This window comes from Barbus barbus (assembly GCF_936440315.1).
Source record: "Barbus barbus genome assembly, chromosome: 16".
In the NCBI taxonomy this organism is placed as follows: Eukaryota; Metazoa; Chordata; class Actinopteri; order Cypriniformes; family Cyprinidae; genus Barbus; species Barbus barbus.
In genome coordinates this window covers 10,952,580-10,964,706 of record NC_136744.1, presented here as the reverse complement: position 1 = coordinate 10,964,706, position 12,127 = coordinate 10,952,580, and positions in this window count along the sequence as shown.

The following is a 12,127-nucleotide window of genomic DNA, read 5'->3' as shown; positions in this document are numbered from 1 at the left end:
TGGAATAGCTTTTTCAGAAATTATGTCATGTTGAACTAAATGGACTTCAAACAAAGCATGTTTATTGAATCCTGTCAATCACAACACCATGGTAAATAAATAGCCACTTACCTCAGTCTTCTGACAATTCTTCCTCCTTCCTCCACAGATCCAGCTTCATTTATATTATGAGTAACACTTTACAATACTGTTCCTCGTTTAATGAATGCCTACACAGGAACAAAAGAGGAAGGTTTCACAGCATAAACATATTACCATTTTGCTATTAACAAACAAGAAATTCTGATTAACAATGTATTAATTAATAGCTCTCAGTTGAATGTGCTAGTTCACTATTTTTTTCTCAGAGAAAGTCATTCGGCTACTATAATTCTAATAATAGTTATCAATAAAAAACTTTTCGTAACGTATAGAGTCCTCTAACCATCATAATCTCCACTACCGCATTCAAAAAGTGGGTCCAGCTGAACTGAAATGATCATTTGTTGGATTGGTATAATAAAGGTTATTATACCGCGGCAGCGGTCGCGGCAGTCGTCGTGTGAAGCCCTCTTAGTGTGAAGACCATCGACTCTACCGTGCGCCTCCACCGGGCAGGGACACCGGCAAGGCATAGTAGTAGCTTTTTATTTAATTTTTTCATTGATATGTTTATTATTGAAATGTTTTTGTTATATGCATGTGTCAATTTTATTTAATTTCTTTATTTTCTTAAATATGTGGGTAGATAGTATATAGAGTTGTAACTTTTTAGTTTTAGTTACTTTTTCTTATTTGTAAGTCGCTTTGGACAAAAGCGTCTGCTAAATGACAAAAGTAAGTAAAGTAAGTAAGTAAATAAGTGCTATCATTAATTGGTTAATAAGAGTTTATTGTTAGTTAATAGTAGTTATTAAGATGTTAATATTGTGCTACTCATGTGTTTCTGTGCAGTTATTCATTAATGACAAAATAGTTAATTAATAGCATTTTTTGAAAATAAGCTGCAGAACATCTTGTTACAAAATCCTTGGATTTCAGAAACTCAATCACTGACTTACCACATTTAAATAATAATGAATTTATGTTGGCCTGAGGTCATAAAAAGGAAGTAAAGTAGTACTGTAGGTTACCATTATTCCATTATTCCAATTCAGCCTCTGCTGCTTTACATTTCGTTTGGAAAGATCCCACTGTTACAAACAAACAGCTAATGTATATTTTTATGTTAATTTTAGTCCAAATGAAGACCGGAGAATCAGATGACAGAAAATGACCATTTTACTTCCTTTTATGTAAGGCACTTTGAATTACCACTATGTATGAAATGAGCTATCTAAATAAACTTGCCTTGCCTTTCCTTGCCTAGGTTGGTTAATTATAGGCAAATAGACCGTAGTAATAATTGGTTTAGAAGTTGGCATTGTTACCAGCATGAACATTGTTTTGTGAACCCAAATTGTGCGGCAAATGTGCTGCTATGCAAACTAAATGTATTTATTATTTATTAAAAGTCAAGCCAGTGCTGCTGATTCATGTTTTATTAATAAAGGTTCATTTGTTGTAGCTTCGAGCTACTATAACACCTTCCACTGCATATAGTAGTAGTCATTTTCTTTATTTAGATATAACTTAATGACAGAAACATGCATTTTCCTGTTAAATCCACCCTGACTGCTTTAAAATATACATTTTAAATATAGGCTTACCCTAATAATTAAAAAAATAGTTGAAAAAATGGTTTTATATTCATTATTTGGTTAATTTCGAACAACAACAACAACAACAAAAAAACAGACAGTGTAGTTTTAAGAATAACTACACTGAATAAATACAGTTTGCATAATTTCTAATCAGGCACTGAGTACCCATTAAAAACTTGTCTCAGCCAATGAAATGGCTTTGAGGAAGGGTGATAGGATACTGCATAGGATATTGCATGATATTGATATAGAATGCTAATTCGCATTAGCTTCACCAACCTGAAAAATACAGTTTTTAAACCTGATTTTGATTAAAAAATATCAAAATTTATGATGTCATTTTGTCAGATTTTATTGGCGATTTGAAATATGTTACTGAAACGCAATCTTGACAAACTGTTTTGGAGATTTCATACTTGACCCATTCAAGTACACAGAAAATAGTTGCCTGGGGGTGTTGCAAAATGGCCGCCGAGTGAACTTTTGCTTATGGTCATGTTATGTAATGATATTGCACAGCATGCAGCAGTGGGTGTGAGTGGGGGGATTGTGGGGCAAGGTGAAAAAGATAGGATTCATCTAGAAATTGTCCCAAAGGGGCATCCTTGGACGAATTACTGAACACGAACAGCAGAAGTGCCCTATATAATGAGGGTGAATAACTTAATGTCTGACTGAGTGAGGAAGCAAGAGAGAGAGAGAGAAACAGAGGGTGTGGAGTTCCAAGCTCACTATCAGTGACAAGAAAATAGAGCATGTGCCCCTGTATTTTCCACCCCCTTCCATGCTTTAAATACTAGGAGGACAAACCTCATGCTGTTGACACGTCTATCTGTAACCACCCCACTATTTAATAGAGTTAGTAGTTAGAAAAGTAGCATTATAGAGCAGTTAGTTTGAAGGAGCCATTGTAACTGTATTTCATCAGAATGTTCGTTTCCTGCTGTGGACAACAGTCAAACGCTGCATGAAGTGAGCTCTGTTGGGTGAGCTCTTTAAAATTGTAGCTTGTCAAGCTACAAGTTACTCACAATTGAAAGTATTTATAGTCAACCTACTCTTTTGAAAATGCAGATAGAAGCTGTAGGAGTATCTACACTGAAGCTATTAAAAGGAGCAATATGTAAATAGAGAAGACTGATAAAGGTTGTAAAAGTTTTTGCTGTAACATCTGTTTTCTGTATCTTAACCTTGATAATTTTTTTTCTTCCATATTTACATGCTGAAAATTAAAGTAATTTATATGGCAACCACAAAGAGTGCTGCTGTTACAGTCTACCCCACAGGGTGAGTTGTACAGTAATAGATGAGGTGGGTTGTAACACTAATTGAAAACATGGACATCAGTTTAAAGTCTCTATCTATGTAATGAAAGAAGCAACTGTTTTCTTCCATATTGTGACATACATGTGATTTAAATGGATTGTCAAAAGGGAAAAAGGTACAGTGGGGACTTGGCTCTATCCATTGGTTGTTGACTGAATGGAGATGTACCTGAATGCAAGGTTGAGTATGAATTTAAAGTGACAGTTCAGCCAAATATGTACGAGATTCTTTCATCTGTTGAACTCAAAAGAGGATATTTTGAAGAATAGGGAACCAAACAGTTGTTGGTAGCCACTGACTTAGACTTACATATGGGGAATTTAAATTTAAACAAATTTTGTTTTAAAATGTGTGGTAACACTTTATTTTAGGGTCTCTTAACTAGCATGCATATTACTAGAATATTAGCCATTTATTAGTAGTAATTAAGCACATATTAATGCCTTATTCTAAATGACCTAATTCTACATCCCTAAATCTACCCAATACATAAAATTAACAACTATCTTACTAACTATTAATAAGCAGCAAATTAGGAATTTATTGAGAGTAAAGTCATAGTTAATAGTGAATAAGTGTTCCCTATTCTAAAGTGTTACCAAATGTGTTAATCAAATAAGCAAACCTACATTCTCTGGAGAAAAAATAGTGCCTTCAAATGCATCGTAGTCATACCTTAGGGGTATAAATGACTAAATTAGCTTTGTACCCCTATAGATAAAATTTCTGATCAGGTTTTGACAGTGAAGGTGGAAAAATGATTTAGCGTATAAGCCACAACATAAATTAGGCATGTGTGTACATGTTAGTGACTGTTCAAATATTGGCTTGAACACTGTCCTCTTTGGTGGGTTCAGTGAAGTGAATGTATGTGTTCAGACTTGGATATTTCTCTTTTTTTAACCTTTATGTCAACGTTTTGAAGAAAATATTATAAGTAAAATCAGAGGATCTGCTGATTCAGATGATTCAGTTCTGTAATTTAATATCCATAAACCTGATCAAATTATAACCCAGGAGTGAAATGATTCTCTACCTCATTTTTTACCCCCATAAACCATTTATATTTGTGCAAAGATTTCTATGGTCACCTCAGGAGGATGGTGGTCATGTATAATAGGAATTTCATTCCCACAGCACTGGGACTCAAAAAAGTGAATCATTTTTGGTATTTGTGCTTGTACATACACTGTCTGAACGAATTAATTCACGAGAATGAATTAGACGTTCAACCCCTACATTCTACAATATATGAGAGAGAGGGCATTTAGGAGGGCATGTGTGATTATAATATCAGCACGCTCAGCAGTTAAACTGCCCTCACAAACAATGTGACGTTAGTTATAAACAGCAATGTAGCATTTTGACATGTTACACCACTACTAAAAAATAGTTTCTTACTGTTAAACTATTTTGAAAGCTGCACTACTTTAACTCTACTAAAAAATAGTTAAGATAGTACCATCTCTACTAAACTGGTGTGAGAAAGACATCGCTTTTGGTTTCGAAAGGAAGTATCGGCATGGAGAATCGCTACTTCTGCTGTTTTAGGGAAAAATTATTTTGTCCCATGGCAGCACTTGGGTTGTAAAATAAGTAAGTGCAGAAAAACGATGGAGAAAAATGAGACAGTCCTGTGGCTACATCACAGACTGTTAATTTCGCCCGGCGCAATCAAAACCTCAAACCAGCCGCAGACTTATGCCATGATTCTGTTGCATCTGCTGCCCCTCGGCACTGCAGCGGTTAGATAAATGTGTTAGTGAAGCTCCTGCGGCAGTAATGCCAGCCTCCAGCGTCTGGCACAGGATATCAGATGTGGCATGATGCATAGACAGCAAAAGCAAGGGGGGGGGGGATGAGAATGAGAGAGTCTTCCATGGACCATGAAGGGCATAAACAGAAGAAGTGAGAGGAACATGTAATGATGAACTATGATGACAAGATGAGACAATTCAGCATCATGTACTTGGCAAAGCATAACATCTAAACAGCGCTCTGAGATTTGCTCTTAAGACTGTTGGCTTACCTTTAGAAGTGCTTACAGAAAACAGAAGGCTTAACAGACTTATGGGAGATCTTTTAAAGCCCCCTACAGCACAAAACATCCAGTCCACTCATCAGACTTTAGGAAAAACTGCTTGCACTGTTACTCACCATGAGGTACTGATGAAACACAGACAGGAGAATGGCAGGGGCCTGCCTGCGGGTAAATGCGTAGGTAAACCGAGGCCGTAATCTTAACCACGGTAGAGATGGCGCAACATGGTGCAAGAACATTATGGTTTCTTGTAGGAATCAGCATGTTCTCCTTTAGGACCGGTTGTGTGACATTATGATTATCAGGCATTCTCAGCATTTGAGGAAAATAGAATCAGTGAAAGTTTGGGGTAAGTACAATTCTTTTTTTTATGTTTTCGAAAAAAAAAATTAAATGCTTACCAAGGCTGCATTCTTATGATGAAAAATACAGCAATATTATGAAATATTACTGCAATTTAAAATAATATAATAATAGCTATATTATATATAATTATATATTGTAATATATTTAATGTAATATAGTTTTGTGATGCAAAGCTGATATTCACCAGCCATTACTCCAGTCTTCATATGATCCATCAGAGATATTTTTTGGGGGGGATTCTTTGTTGACTAGAAAGTTCAAAAGAACAACATTTATTTAAATATTTATATATATTTAGTGTTTTATATATTTATATTTATTTTATATATTATTTTATATAAGTGTTTCACACATATATATATATATATATATAGTACCTTATGAGTAAATGCTTTTTATTATGCAATTGTAACATCAGAAATTTCCATTTACATCAATTCTCACTTATTTTAAACACACCATTTGTTTCAAATGATTGAAATGGTTAATCATCTAAGCGATATATACGTATATTTTCTTTACATACATATCTTTTCAACAAATTTGTTGTTGTTTTTTATTATGGTTTGATGTAAATAATCTAAATAAAATATTCAAAAAGGACTGTAATGAATTCTCTTTACACTATTGCCAGTTTATCTCATAGGGAAACCACAGTTGTTTATCATATCCTTTCAAAGTGTGTGGGAGAGTGTTTGCAACACAGAGCAGAATAAACTGCAGTGAGGAGAACCAATCAAATGACCACAAGAGGCCCATCAGAGAGGTCAAGAGGCTGACATGACTCCTGTCACAGAGGTGAGCATCAGAGGGCAGGGAACTGTTGTATCAAATGAATTAGTTTACAGCATGTTCTGTGATAAACAGACGTCTCACTAAATTACAGTAACTCACCCCGTGTGAAAAGGTCAAGAACTGTATCAATTCAGGCAATCTGTAGGAACATTTTGGCAAGAAAATCGGTACTAAAAGTAAATGGCATTACAACTGTTTCATTGTGCTTTCTGTATGATTTACAGTATTAACAGTGCACTTTGCTCTACTGTCCGAAGTGACACATCTGTCATGTCTTCAGTGATTACACATTTTTGATAACATAACACAATATTACAGGTACTATAGACATCATGTCAGTTTGGTTTGATTTTTTTAAATTAATTTCCTAATCTGATGCATGTATCTTAAAATAAAGACATGTAACACTTACCATTCAACTCCTGTAAGGGTGATTTGAAATGTGTCTGTTGCTTTGTTTACTATTGAATTAACTGGCAATTAAAATGACTAAACAGAAAGATCATTCCGTTGCGTTTTGGTGATTTAATCAAATGTTCTCATTATGTTTTGAAACAATGGTTGCGTGAAAGGAAACATTTACAACCCTAATGAAAGCACAATACCAGGATTTGAATGAGCGACTAGCTGGGTTACAATGATTGGTTCTCACACATTCTTGTGAAAATAGCACCAAAGCAATTACAGAGCTGTAAATATCACATTTTCAATTCAATCATAATATTTTTATTTCATATTTGATGTTGCCCTCAACCCCACAGCCATTCTAAAATGTTGTTGTTCGCATATATTATTCATGTTAACTTAAGAAATTAGATATTAATTTGAGTTCAAAGACATAAAATGAAAAGGAAAATATTGGATTTTTCCAACCAGGAAACGTTTCTGTGTCATCACACTTCTTTTTCTCAGGCAGAGGGAAAACACAACTGAGCGTTAGAGTTAGTGCCTCGTATTTTTGATTTAAGCAATTTATTGTTACAATCGCCCCCGGTGTCCCCTTCAGTACAGGGTCCCGAAGCAAGACATCTTACACAGCAGCCAATCAGAGTTTTGATGAAGACAAACAGCAATAAAGGTGTCACATAGATAGCGATCTTTCTGAGACCGCTTTAGGCTTTATGCCTTTGCTATCTGTGGAGTTTAATGGAATGCTCTATATAGATCATAAATGATAGTGGAAAAGGTGTGGAGACGGATGTGTGGATACTGTGTCCTTCATGGCTATGTGCTTTCGCAACACATACTAATCATAATCATACAGAGGGCTGTGGCCTCCAACACCACCCACCCACTCCACACAGCCTATAGGAGACTTGACCGTTCTGCCTGCCTGCTCCTCCTATCGCATCCGTGTGTGTGTGCAAGAGTGAGAAACTCAACACATAAAGAGGTATTGTCTCGCCGCGAGCAATAGAGTGGACACTGAGTGAAAATCTCGCCTCCTTCAAGAGTGTGTGAACGTGTCTGTGTGTATGTGCCCTCTGTGGCCTTGGCCTCTGCATTGCCTCTATTAGAATCACAGCAGCACAAACACACACAATTTCGCACCAACACTTAAAAGAGCAGTTCAACCAAAAATGACAGTTCTGTCACTATTTATTAAACCTCATATCATTCCAAACCAGCATGACTTACTTTCTTCTGTGGAACATAAAGGTAAATTTTTTATGAATATCCAGGCTACTATTTTCCATAGTGAAAGGGGAAGGGGTTATCAGGCTCCAAAATAACAAAGCACAATAAAATTATCAAAAAAATAGGTCATTATAAATCATTCACTATATTCCAAGTCTTTTGAAGCCCTACAATAGCTTTGTGTGCGGATCAGGCAAATCTAATATTGTGCCATTAACATCTGACATTTGATCACAAGACATGTGAGAATGGTATCAACATGCCATTTTTTTTTTTTTTGTCCATGTGACTTTTTTTAAGTCTATTTCAAAGTGGAAGGGGAGGTTATCCATGAACAATGACTCAGTTATTGTTAACAATAAATTTCCATATTAATGCATAAAATCTAATCTGTATTTTTTAATTAAAAAAAGATCGCAACCCATTATCCTCTGTTGGGATTTGGTTAATCTTGCAAGAACTATCAACAAATCATTAAGTTCATTAGAAGAAGAGAGAAGAACAGGAAAAATAGCACAATAACTAAGAAGCAAAATGTAAAAGAAATGTATAATAACGGTGTAATAAATGTGTAATAAATAAATAATGCAATACCAATGATTACTGAGTTTAATTTGCATTGGAACTTACAAAATTTGTTTTTAGAATCATTTTTTCAAGTTGTGGTGTTAATAAATATGCCCTAATCGCATACATCCTTCTGCTGAAGAAGTTTTCTTGAAAGAAAGTTGAGTGAGAGAGTGTATTCATCAGTGAGAAGGGTTAATAGAAAGATGTACAACATGGTTCAAAGAATAAGTTTAGAATTTAATCAAACAGTTTTTGTAGCATCTCTCTAATTGGTAGCGAAGTAATTAAAGTGACACAGCCTTTGGGGACTCACTGCCAGACTGTGCTGAAATGGCAGATGAGAATGTGTGTGCTTATGTGCAAATCTGTGAGAGATAGAGATTAGGCCCCACTTCAGTTTAATTTTTCTGTCTGGTGTAATGGACAGACAGGTAATTTAAACATCTCCATCAGCATGGTGATGAGAACCGCATGATACCTCTGATTATGTACATACATGCAAACACAGACCCGCTGGTTGTGACGTCATCAAATGGCGAACGCTCAAAATAATTAATTAGATTTTGCACAAATATCTTTACTTTTTTTTTTCTTTTACATAAAGCTCAATACATAGTTGTCATTCCAGACCTCATTGAATTTTTTTTTTCTTTTTTAAACGGTGTAGGATTTACCTTGAAACATTTTTCACTGTTTTTCAAAAAAAATTCATAAGAAACACATTGATTTAAATGTAAAATTTTAAAAGGATTTTTTTTTTTTCAAACTCCAATAATCTTTGTTTTATTTACAACTTTATTTTTGATTTTGGTTTTTTTTTTTCTTTGTACGCAGTGAAAGTCAATGGGATCCAGTTTACTGTTTAGTGAAGAGTCATATACAAAGTGTGTACAATTTAAGATAATCTCATTCTCCTTTCTATTCGTCAGAACGCCAGAGAAATCACCTGTCAAATCCTCATGTACATTTCAATCTCTGATGGGTCAATGCCTCGGGCTGGCAGCATGGCTTGGTCAGTGCAAGGGCATGATTCACTTGTCAGTATTTCAGGATGCAGGTGTCCCTCATTTTACAAGAGCACTGAACAACCCTAACAATACCTATTACTGCTCTTTAACAATTACTGGAACATTCCCTAGTGCACAAATCAAACATGGAGATGGTTAGGGGCAATTTCCTCACTAACATTAAACTGTGGCTTTAGGCAGTTTTGTCCAGCTCTGCACACCATTGAAATGCATTATCTTCGGCCTGCAGGTCCATGTTTCATCGCTCAGGCTACTTATGGTGTAATGGCGGGTGGGTATTGGCTGTTTGCTGATGGTTAGAATGCTAACAGCACTCTTTAAACGGTTCACTGACTGTGTGGGCGCTTTATTTGACTAATGCCTCTTATTTCACTTTCAAAACAGGACGTGCAGTCTGTGGAACACCGCTTTGCGGCTCGGCATGCAAGGTGTGAATGGAGTCATGGTGCATGTGTGTGTGTGCGCTTGCAGCTTGAAGATTACAGAGCTTGGTCAGGTGGCCGATCATGGTGTATGTGGTGGGCGACTCACGTTGATAGCTGGCATGTCTGCATGTGTGTGAGGAGTTGAGAATGAGAGCAGATCTGCAGATGCTTTTCAACTTTGTAGCTAAAGGAATAATGATGTTGCACTTTTCTTTGTGCGTGCTTTTTTGGCAGGGATCAGAGTAAACACATTCTGTGCCACCTCAGAGCTCCAGCGGTACAGTAGGGGACAGCCGACCAAACTGCAAAAACACATCAACTTGATGATGATAATTTGAATAGCTTCAATAGTTATTGACTAGAGCGTGTCTTAAGATTCTCCTCAGCCTCATGCATAATTACAGAATAAATGAGGGTTCAGCCGGTGCACACTTCCCTGGAGTTTATTGTTTATTAAAAGCACAAATGATTATTATTGGAGAAATGTCAACTGTGGCTTGCTGAAGAGCTGTTATCCTATTTGATGTTTTATAGGCTCCACTCTCACCCTCATTAGGCATTTCTAGAAGGTTCAGTAAGTCTCATAATGTGCCTCAGGCTGATGTTAACTCCTCCCTAGTGTCTGCTGGTTTACTTTGCGAATGTTAAAGTTTGCAAATAACCCAGACTCTGACCCTGCTGACAGTGTGTTAAACTGTTGATTGTAAAAAAGCAAGAGTTTTAATTGTATCTGACATACAGTCTGGCTTTCATTGTTGTTGATGGTAGCAAAAATCCATCAAATCAACTTACCATTTTACCATTTCAAACACAATTGTCAAGGTGATTTTAGTGGATGTATGATGTTAATTCTCTTCCAAATACATTTTGAACTTTATATTTCAAACACCATATTTGTTGTTTTACCAATTAATATCTACTAAACTTTGAATAATTATCTTGAGTATGCTTGTTCTGTCTTAAATAAATGCTTGATATTCCGAATTTTGGTCATCAAAAGATGAATGTTAATGACAGTCGGTGTGTCTACACTTGTTCTCTTGGTTATTTTGGTCTGAAACATAAAAGGAAATGACACATTTAGTTCTGGTTCACTTAGTGTTCACACTGTCATTTTTAACATTGAACTTAAAAATATAATCTAAAAGGCATAAAAATACAGTCACAACCTGAAAGGACAAGTTTTGATGTATATTTTGTGACAGGGCCGTGCAGAGACCTTTGGAGGGGCAGGTGCTCAAAGTATAAAAGGGGCACATGGAACACGGCTTTTAATAGGGCTGTGCTCATTGCTGATATTGACCATTTTAAGTTTAAATGTTAAAGACATGTTTTGCACCTCTTAATTACTCTGGAATGATATTATTATTAGTATTATTGTTGTTGTTGTTATTGAGTTTACAGGGTATGGGGGTTTTGCTGTTGTAAACACTACTGTTGTTGTTGTAGAAAAAAATATTCCTGTCTTATTTCAAATAGAATTCTATTCTAATCCTGTTCTGAATTTATACATTTTTGAATGATAATGATTATAAAAACAGGATTGATAAGTATAATTCGGAGGACGAGAAAATCAGTATAAGCCTGTTTTACCAGTGTTGTGATAATTATTTTTAAGGCACTCTACGTTTTTTAAATAAATACTGTAATAATAATAGTTCAAAGTTTTATTCGTTTTTAGTCAGATAACATGAAAATGACAAGACACCTCGACACGCTTTAAGCTTTTCCCAGTTAAACAGCAAGAACGAAAGAGAACAAACACCTTTGTTTTTATTGTTGTGTGTAGAACTACATTAGCTGCATTTTTAATATTTAATATTAAATATTTCATGCATGTTTATATATATTAAATACATGTTTCATTCACACTCGAAGTCAGAGGGATGAACTTTCATTTTTGGGTAAACTATCTCTTTAAGTATGGTGCAGGTATCCAAATACATTTAGCAAAATAAAAATGAAAGCATAAATACAACAGAAACAAATATATATGATATATTGTGACAAAAAAAGGAGTGTGTTAAGTGTTCCCCATGACTGTAGCTTATAACTTTACATATTTTCATTTCTTTCCCATTAGCAGTTTTACCTGTAGTCTGAGTGTGGCATGCATTTCATCATTTATAATTGACTTTTTATGATTTGATTTTAAACCCTGTTTGTTTACTCTGAATTGGTGGGCTGTAAGAAATCAGCTGTTAGACTGCAAATCAGAATATCTTATGCAAAGCTTACTGAGACGATGGAGGGCAA